This window comes from Lampris incognitus, chromosome 16 (genome assembly GCF_029633865.1).
Source record: "Lampris incognitus isolate fLamInc1 chromosome 16, fLamInc1.hap2, whole genome shotgun sequence".
Taxonomy (NCBI): domain Eukaryota; kingdom Metazoa; phylum Chordata; class Actinopteri; order Lampriformes; family Lampridae; genus Lampris; species Lampris incognitus.
In genome coordinates this window covers 11,234,795-11,244,907 of record NC_079226.1, presented here as the reverse complement: position 1 = coordinate 11,244,907, position 10,113 = coordinate 11,234,795, and positions in this window count along the sequence as shown.

Genomic DNA, 10,113 nt, shown 5'->3' with positions numbered 1-10,113 from the left:
AAAATGATTTTATCGCTCCCGACCAAAAAACAAAGCCCGTGGGAACTGCGCCCATGACAACGGTTTGTTTATTTATAGCGGCGGTCTGCCATTCAGAAATGAGACCGTGGAATTAACTGACCAATCAGAGTCGAGTATTCGACAAAGCCGCGTACTAAGTAAGGGGTGATGTACAGACGGCCGGCCATTACTCGCGCCGGGGTCCCGAATCACCCTGGCAGGGGTTATTGCGCAATAATGGCCATGTATTACATATGGCTCCTTCCGGGGAGGGAGCTTAATTATGTCCCTTATACATGGACACCACCATCACTGTCCTCCTACAGCTACACCCTTTATATCCTTTATACATGGACACCACCATCATTGTCCTCTACAGCTACACCCTTTGTATCCTTTATACATGGACACCACCATCACTGTCCTCTACAGCTACCCCCCTTTGTATCCTTTATACATGGACACCACCATCACTGTCCTCCTACAGCTACACCCTTTATATCCTTTATACATGGACACCACCATCACTGTCCTCCTACAGCTACACCCTTTATATCCTTTGTACATGGACACCACCATCACTGTCCTCTACAGCTACACCCTTTATATCCTTTATACATGGACAGCACCATCACTGTCCTCTACAGCTACACCCTTTATATCCTTTATACATGGACACCACCATCACTGTCTCTACAGCTACACCCTTTATATCCTTTATACATGGACACCACCATCACTGTCCTCTACAGCTACACCCTTTATATCCTTTATACATGGACACCACCATCACTGCACTCTACAGCTACACCCTTTATATCCTTTATACATGGACACCACCATCACTGTCCTCTACAGCTACCCCCTTTATATCCTTTGTACATGGACACCACCATCACTGTCCTCCTACAGCTACACCCTTTATATCCTTTATAAAATTGACACCACCATCACTCTCCTCTACAGCTACACCCTTTATATCCTTTATACATGGACACCACCATCACTGTCCTCCTACAGCTACACCCTTTATATCCTTTATACATGGACACCACCATCACTGTCCTCTACAGCTACACTCTTACATCCTTTATACATGGACACCACCATCACTGTCCTCTACAGCTACACCCTTTATATCCTTTATACATGGACACCACCATCACTGTACTCTACAGCTACACCCTTTATATCCTTTATACATGGACACCACCATCACTGTTCCTCTACAGCTACACCCTTTATATCCTTTATCCATGGACACCACCATCACTGTCATCTACAGCTACCCCCTTTATATCCTTTATACATGGACACCACCATCACTGTCCTCTACAGCTACACCCTTTATATCCTTTATACATGGACACCACCATCACTGTCCTCTACAGCTACACCCTTTATATGCATTTTATGAAGCATATGTTGGTGGGTAGAGACAGACCTTCTTACATTGGTTCCCTGTCACTGTTTCTGCATAAAGAACTGGACCGACTCACCTGCAAACCCATATGTCCACACCTGCTTGCCCTCTTCAATCTGTCTCCGGGAGGATCCACCATCTGTCCCCTCCAGGTCAGGACTTTTCTCTCACCTGGACCCAAAATAGTCGAATGAACTCCCGGCCTACATCTGAACAACTGACTCGCTTGTTCAAGAAATACCCCACCACTTTTCTGTTCAGGTCTTGCGAATGATCTCGAGTGGCACTTTGTAGCTGACATGAATCATCTAAATACTACCATTGGCGTCAGCTAATACTACTGTTCCCCTGCTTACTCAAACACAATTCTCATCGTGGTTTATCATTGTGTGATAATTACCATTATCACCATTATCGCCATTATCGCCCTCCTTCTACCTTCACTTGACACGTTATGCTTCAGTGATGATTATTTGTCAGTTATACTGATTTGTGTCAATGTAGTACATCTACTTCGCACTTTGATTCTCCTATTCGCCGCCTCTTGATAATCTTACACACACTACAGTAAATGCACTGTAGCAAATGTATTACTACTACTTCGTGTACTACTATGATATGATTACTACTGGCAAATATACTACTACGACTACTAATACTACCACTTCATATAGTACTACTATGATACGACTACTATGAAGCAAATGTAATACTACTACTTCATATAGTATAGTATGATTACTACTAGCAAATATACTACTACTACTACTTACTACATATTATTCATATTACTATGATTGCTATGTAGCTAATTTTTTTAAATTTAATTTAATTTAATTTCACGAATTGCTGAGTCTCTTGTAAGTCGCTCTGGATAAAAGTGCCTCCCAGATGAGTAAATGTGAATGTGAATGTAAAGTCAAAGTAAATGTAAATATAAATGTAAAGAAGCCGTGAACAACGTCCTGGTTTCGACTCGTTGTAAAACGGAACTGACGTCACGACTTCGGGCGTCACATGGGCTCCACGTTAGCTTGTTTACATATTACTATGATTGCTATGTAGCTAATTTAAAAAAAGATTTAATTTACTTTAATTTTATGAATTGCTGAGTCTCTCGTAAGTCGCTCTGGATAAAAGTGCCTCCCAGATGAGTAAATGTGAATGTGAATGTAAAGTCAAAGTAAATGTAAATATAAATGTAAAGAAGCCGTGAACAGCGTCCTGGTTTCGACGCGTTGTAAAACGGAACTGACGTCACAACTTCGGGCGTCACATGGGCTCCACGTTAGCTTGTTTACAGTATGGCGTGTATGCTATTCTAGCCGTTTAACCGTCAATCCAAAATAACGACGGTTAAAAGAAAAGGAGTTTTACATCGTTAACCTCTAATGAGGAGGCTTCTATCACCGCCGTGTGAAGAGCGTCCGTCTACAGCCAAACGCTTTAACTGAATGTCCGAGGCCGTGAGAAGAGTCCATCTCAAACACCAATGATAATGCAAGCCATCGATCATTGAAACTGTAAACTACTAATGTAAGGTAGTAACGTAAATCCGCCACAGGGTGGCACTGTTACGCTGTATGTTCCCCTGGGAATGCCGCAAATGGCGATGTTTGTCCCTCTTGCAACACCGTACCCCAATTCTTGTCCCGGGCAAAAGGCTACGTTGATCACATGTTTTTGTTTCTTCTGCCGGATGGTGAGCAGTGTTACTGGCGGTCTGCATTATCATAAAAATATTGATTTGTATCGCACATATTGTCTAACTGTTTATTCTGTGACGTTAATAGACAAGTTTGCTTATAGCCTAATTAAAGTTTGATGTCGAACATTGTATTTGGTAAGAGAAATGTGACAAAAAGTGTTGGCTAGCCTGCTGAGCATTAGCATGGCATATAACGCAGGATGCAGTATTATTTGAGCAGATTATCCATGGTTTTTTTGTTTAATTTTATGGGTAATAAGTGCCCTTATTTAATTTATAATGGATGAAATTTGCTTTTGTTTTGCCGTAAGGTAGCATTTTGATATGAGATGTGTTTATTTGCACTTTTTATTTTAATTTTATTGAGAAAGAAAAATGTTTTTGTTTCTTCTGCCGGAAGCTATGAGTATGATGAGGTGAAGTGTAAGCGAGTAGCCAATAAAGTGTCCGGGTCTCAGCCACGATCCCAAGCCTCCGCCTCCTTCCTTTTCCACGCAAACATCATACTACAACAAACACAACGCAGAGTCCCAGGGCGTGTAGGGAGACGACGGCCGAACGCAAAGTGCGGGTTACATCATGGTGCCGTGACCCGGATCGTGGTGCTTCGAGATCCAAGGAGATACAGAGACTCACGTCCTCGCCTTTGCTGCTGCATTGGACTGCGTTACCTTCAGTGACTGGACAGTGTGGTGGACTGAACTACTGTCATCGGTGCTGCAGCATTGGCAAGATACTCACCTCTTCAAATATCCTTTAAAGACTGTTGAAAGCTTGCTATATCCATTTGAGGACTTTTATGATATTTCGATAAACTTAACTGTTATTTGAGTTGTGTAAAAGTGTGCTATGTGAGATCCTGCTATAGGAACACTGTGTTTAACATTATGCTGATATATATCATTCATAATTTTTTGGTTTTGGTTAAGGGTTGTGTATTGACCATCTGATTTTGACTCAAGTTTAATGTGAGTTTTGAGTTGATAGTGATTATTGTTTTTTGATGTATTTACTGAAAAAAAGGAGATTTTGCATACACAGCTAAACTTATTCTGTGAACACAGTGAATCATTAATAGTCATCTGTTTTAACACCAACAGTTACACCAGTCATAGTGATTTAGAAAAAAAAAATCAAAATGTTCAGTGACTATGCAGATTATCAGTCAAAGCAAGAAGGTGCCTCTGCTGCCACACCGGGTTCCCAACTGCCCCCGATGCCCACAGCTAGCCACAACTGTGACTCTCCAGCCCAGACACAACCCCACCTTTCAAGCAAGGGCGTAACAACCACCAGTGCTGCAAATCAACAGAAATCAGTGAGGCCAAAGCTTAACAACTACTTCACTAGCCCCACCACCACCCAACAGCTGATCCTCCCTCAAGACCACCACAGCAGTCAGCAGCCCCCATACCCAGGACTAAGTGCACCACTCACTCCACCACCCCCAATACTGTCACCTTACCCTATTCACTACTCCACTCCAGCTCATGCATCCACCTTGCCAGCCTCTAGAGCTCCAATGCAAGCACACTCACTATGTTTTGACAGCAGCCCAGCTGCCAAACCAATCCACCGAAACAGCAGGCCAGACTACAACCTGCCCAGTGCATCCCTTCCAGCTGTACAGATATTAGTGGAACCTAATCCCCCGGCCCAAGCCAGTGTGAACCAGCACACACACCCTTTGCCCATTCACAGCCTCTCGTGCCCCACCTCCACGGAAATGCAAACTGTACAGCGGCCGACCATGACTCACCCAGACACCCCTCCTTACCAAAGCCCTGCTGCCGAGCCTAAACCCCAGGTCTACACTGGTCCTGCATATAATCCCCCTGTGCCCCAGGCCCTCATGCCAAGCTTTCAAATGCCACCAATGATGAACATTATGAGCTACCCCTCTTCTACTGGCCAGACCCTTCAAAGTTTGCAGCATGGATCAATCCCCCAGCTGCATATGTCACAGCCTGCTGCCCTCTACCCCCAAGAGGTGACCACCCCACTAGCAGTGCAACATGTAGCCCCTAACCACACAGCCCCTGCCTCAGACCCTCGAGCTGTCATGTACCACAACACACTCCCACAACACCCTCCACCACACCCATCCACCACCCCGCACATGCACCCACGTCCGTATGAGCCCCCAATGAATGCTGCCGTCAGAGCCGCAGCCAACACAACCCTTCCACCAGCTGCATATGGTGGGTTCATGCAAACTCATCAGGTAAAAAATGTCCAAATCTTCACTGGCAATCCAGACAGCAAAATACTTGTAGAAGACTGGGTTCGTGATATGCAGTACCTTCTGGAGGCAATCGAGCTCCCCACACACCTCCGCTTTTCGACTGTTGTGCGACACCTGAGCGGTGAGGCCAGGAAGCTAGTCCTGAACCCACCCCCCCACGACCAGACTCCAGAGAAGGCGTATGAGGAGCTCAGGGCTGAATACAGCGACACACAAGGCTCACTTGATCCACTAGCCGACTTCTTTGAGCGCAGCCAGGGGTCCGGAGAGTCTGCCTGTTCTTATGCTATTGCTCTGGAGGCAACACTGAGAGCGGTAGAGGAAAGTCAGAGAGGGGGCAGGCAATTTCCTGATCGTGATAGTAAACTCACTCGACAGTTTCTAAGAGGGCTTATGGATGAGATGGTGTATGCAAGGATCGCACAAATGAAGCCCAGGCTTTTGAGTTTCCGGGAGCTGCAAGCAGAGCTTAGAAACCTTGCAAAAGAGACTCAGAAGTTCCAGTCACAACACAAGACAAAGAAAGCGCTCACCCAGGTGCAGGTCACATCAGAATGTGATACCAATATGAGGCCAGAGAGGTCAAAACACACTTCAGAGTGGACAGAGCTTAAAGATATGGTCAAGAAATTAGCTCTTAGCCAAGAAGAACAGATGACCAAGTTGGCTCACCTTGAGTTGAGAATTGCTGCACCTACCCCTGCACCCGCACTAAGGCCCCAACCATCTCCCAGAACAGTTACTCAGGGCTCCAGTGTTGTTTGCTACCGGTGTGGGAAGCAAGGGCATATAGCCCGAGTATGTCGAGCGGTGCTCCCAGATCCCAGTCCGCCCTGGACTCACCAACCCCAGCCTGCGACCTCCGCGGAGAGCACCACGCCCCACTCAACGCAGCATTTCAAGGAGGCTTTTCAGTCACTGAGAGAAAGATTGACAACTGCTCCAGTGTTAGGCTATCCATACTACAGCCTACCCTTTCTGCTCCAGACTGACGCCTCGGGGGAGGGGCTTGGTGCTGTATTAGCCCAAGTTCAGGACGGAGTCCAGAGAGTCATAGCTTATGGCAGCAGAGGCTTGAGCCCAGCACAGACGAGGTATCCTGCACACAAACTAGAGTTCCTCGCTCTGAAATGGGCAGTGGCCGACAAGTTCTATGACCATCTATATGGGCGCAAGTTCTCAGTCCAGACAGACAATAACCCCCTCAAGTATGTCATGTCGTCTGCAAAATTGGATGCTACAGGTCAGCGGTGGGTGTCTCGGCTGTCAGCATTTGATTTTGATGTGCAGTATCGAAGGGGACAGAATAATGCGAACGCTGATGCCCTCTCCCGGCTGTCTAACCAGGAGGTCACCCAAGTCCTGCAAACCTGCCCTCAGCTTGTATCAGCCAAAGTACAAAGGTGTGTAGAAGAACAATCTCCCCAACAACTGGAGAGCTCCGCTTCAGAGGGACCTGAGCATCAAGAACCTCTGTCACACACGCTCGGTGAATCCCATCAAGATGTGGGGATGGACTCTCTACCTGCATTGACAAAACAGGAGATTCGTGCAGGGCAAAAAGAGGATCCTGTAATCGGTCCTGTTTTGCACTTTAAAAGTGTGAACCAAAAACCGAGCCGCAGCGAGAGGATTGGTGGTGGCAGGCAGGTTTGCCTTCTCTTAAAAGAGTGGCGGAGGTTATTAGTAAGGGATGGAATAATGTATCGTCAGGTCCAAGACTGTCAAAGGGGACTAGTAGAGCAGCTGGTACTACCAGAGAGATTTCACACATCCGTCAAGACTGCACTTCATGATGACTCAGGGCATTTAGGGTTTGAGAGAACGCTGCAGATGATAAGGGAGAGATTTTACTGGCCTAAGATGTTCCAGGAAATCAAGGCTTGGTGTGAGCAGTGTGAAAGGTGCTGCCTCAGAAAGACTCCAACTGCAGGCCTCAGGGCTCCCCTGGTCAGTATTCACAGCAGCGCTCCTATGGAACTTGTGTGTGTAGACTTTCTGACTCTGGAGAAATCAAAGGGAGGCATAGAAAATGTGCTTATTGTTACTGACCACTTCTCCCGGTACGCCCAGGCCTATCCCACTAAAGACCAAAAAGCCTGTACAGTGGCGAAGGTACTGTGGAAGAACTTTTTCTGTCGGTTTGGATTCCCAGCAAAACTACATGCAGACCAGGGGCGTAATTTTGAAAGTGCTGTGGTGAAAGAGCTGTGTAAGTGTACTGGTGTCACTAAGACACACACAACCCCCTATCACCCCCAGGGTAATGGCACCACCGAAAGGTTCAACCGGACTCTCATGGACATGCTGGGGACACTAGAGCCTCACCTGAAACCTCGCTGGCATGAGTATGTGGATGCAATGACACATGCTTATAACTGCACCAAACATGACTCTACTGGGTACACACCATATTACCTAATGTTTGGTAGACATCCACGACTCCCAGTCGACCTGATTTTTGGGCTTTCTACCACCAAAGAGCCATGTGAGTATAGTGAATATGTCCAGACCCTGCATGACTGTCTGTCAGAAGCTTATACTCAGGCTAACCAGGCCTCACGACATGCAAAAGAGCAGCAGAAAAGGTACTATGATCAAAAGGCAAAGAGTCAAGGTTTCAGCCCAGGGGACAGAGTCTTGGTCAAAATATGTCATGTGGAGGGACGGCAGAAACTGGGAGACAGATGGGAGTCACGCCCATACATTGTGGTGAAGAAACAACCCAGTATACCTGTGTATGTGGTCCGAACAGAGGATGGTGAAAAAGAGAGAGTGGTTCACCGCAACCTTCTTAGACAGTGTATGTTTCTTCCGGTGGAGCGGGCTGGTGCAGCAACAAGTGCAGGAGTTGAGTCTGACGTGGGGGACTGGGAGGTGGATGGCATGGAGGTAATGGGGGAGGAAGCCTAAAAAGTGAGTCAAGGGGGAAAGAGGACATAAATGTCAGTGACACCAACGCACTTGATGGCCCCAGCCTGAGGAGGAACCCACAGAGAACTCGACGTCCCCCAAAGAAACTGTCTTACGAGTCACAGGTGGTGAGATCAAAAGAGGAACAGCAGAAGATAGAGAGGGGCTGGACATTGTGGCAGAGGGCCATAGCAGAGAGAGCAGCAGGGCACGTATAATCCACGGAAAAAAACAAACAAACAAGTTTTTATTAATGGTTTATTTACTTTGATTGCATTTACACATCTACATTTCGTATGCAACTCATGGTATTAATACGTCACTTTCAGTGTGATCTGTTTTAATGTTAATGCTCATAAGTTTTATTTGTTTTGTTTTGTTTTGTTTGGTCTGATGGCTGGGACGCCATCAATTAAAGAAGGGGTAGATGTAAGGTAGTAACGTAAATCCGCCACAGGGTGGCACTGTTACGCTGTATGTTCCCCTGGGAATGCCGCAAATGGCGATGTTTGTCCCTCTTGCAACACCGTACCCCTAGTTCTTGTCCCGGGCAAAAGGCTACGTCGATCAAATGTTTTTGTTTCTTCTGCCGGAAGCAGTGTTGCTGGCGGTCTGCATTATCATAAAAATATTGATTTATATCGCACATATTGTCTAACTGTTTATTCTGTGGTGTTAATAGACAGGTTTGCTTATAACCTAATTAAAGTTTGATGTCGAACATTGTATTTGGTAAGAGAAACGTGACAAAAAGTGTTGGCTAGCCTGCTGAGCATTAGCATGGCATATAACGCAGGATGCAGTATTATTTGAGCAGATTATCCATGGTGTTTTTGTTTAATTTTATGGGTAATAAGTGCCTTATTTAATTTATAATGGATGAAATTTGCTTTTGTTTTGCCGTAAGGTAGCATTTTGATATGAGATGTGTTTATTTGCACATTTGCACTTTTTATTTTAATTTTATTGAGAAAGAAAAATGTTTTTTTGTTTCTTCTGCCGGAAGCTGTGAGTATGATGAGGTGAAGTGCAAGCGAGTGCCAATAAAGTGTCCGGGTCTCAGCCACGATCCCAAGCCTCCGCCTCCTTCCTTTTCCACGCAAACATCATACCACAACAAATACAACGCAGAGGCCCAGGGCGTGTAGGGAGACGACGGCCGAACGCAAAGTGCGGGTTACACTAATAAGACACGTTAGCCCCTAGCTAACGGGTCTGACCTTTTAGCCGAGCGGTTAGCGATGTCGCCTTGTGGTGCTAGTACACCTCGTATCGAATCCCGCACCGGGCAAGAAAATAACCGGTTTCAAAACATTTTTTTTTTAAAGTTAATCATTTTAAAAAAAACAAAAAAACGTAAGCCCAAATTCATTTCAGAAAAGGCCAAAATTGTCAATTCTTAGATATGGGGGTGAAGATACCGACAAAACGTTTTTTTTCTACGGTATTGTGAAACAGTTGGGGCCTCTCATAATAACCAACAACCCCATCACATCCACCCATCTCATTTCTATTCCCCATGCGGCCGACCCCTAAAGCCCGTTCTCACGCTCATCCTCCTTGATTGATTTCCAGCGGGGCTGGCTCGAATCTCCTGGCCGGGCTATAGAGCACTTGGACCGGGTGGAGGGACTGTCCTCCCCCGGGGGAATGAATGGATGGATGGATGAGTCTCTCTCCCATCTCTTATCAGCCACACCAGCTTCTGGTGGGAGGGGCGGTATGAATAGTCCCTCTGAGCACGTACACACACACACACACACACACACACACACACACACACACACACACACACACACACACACACACACACACACACACACA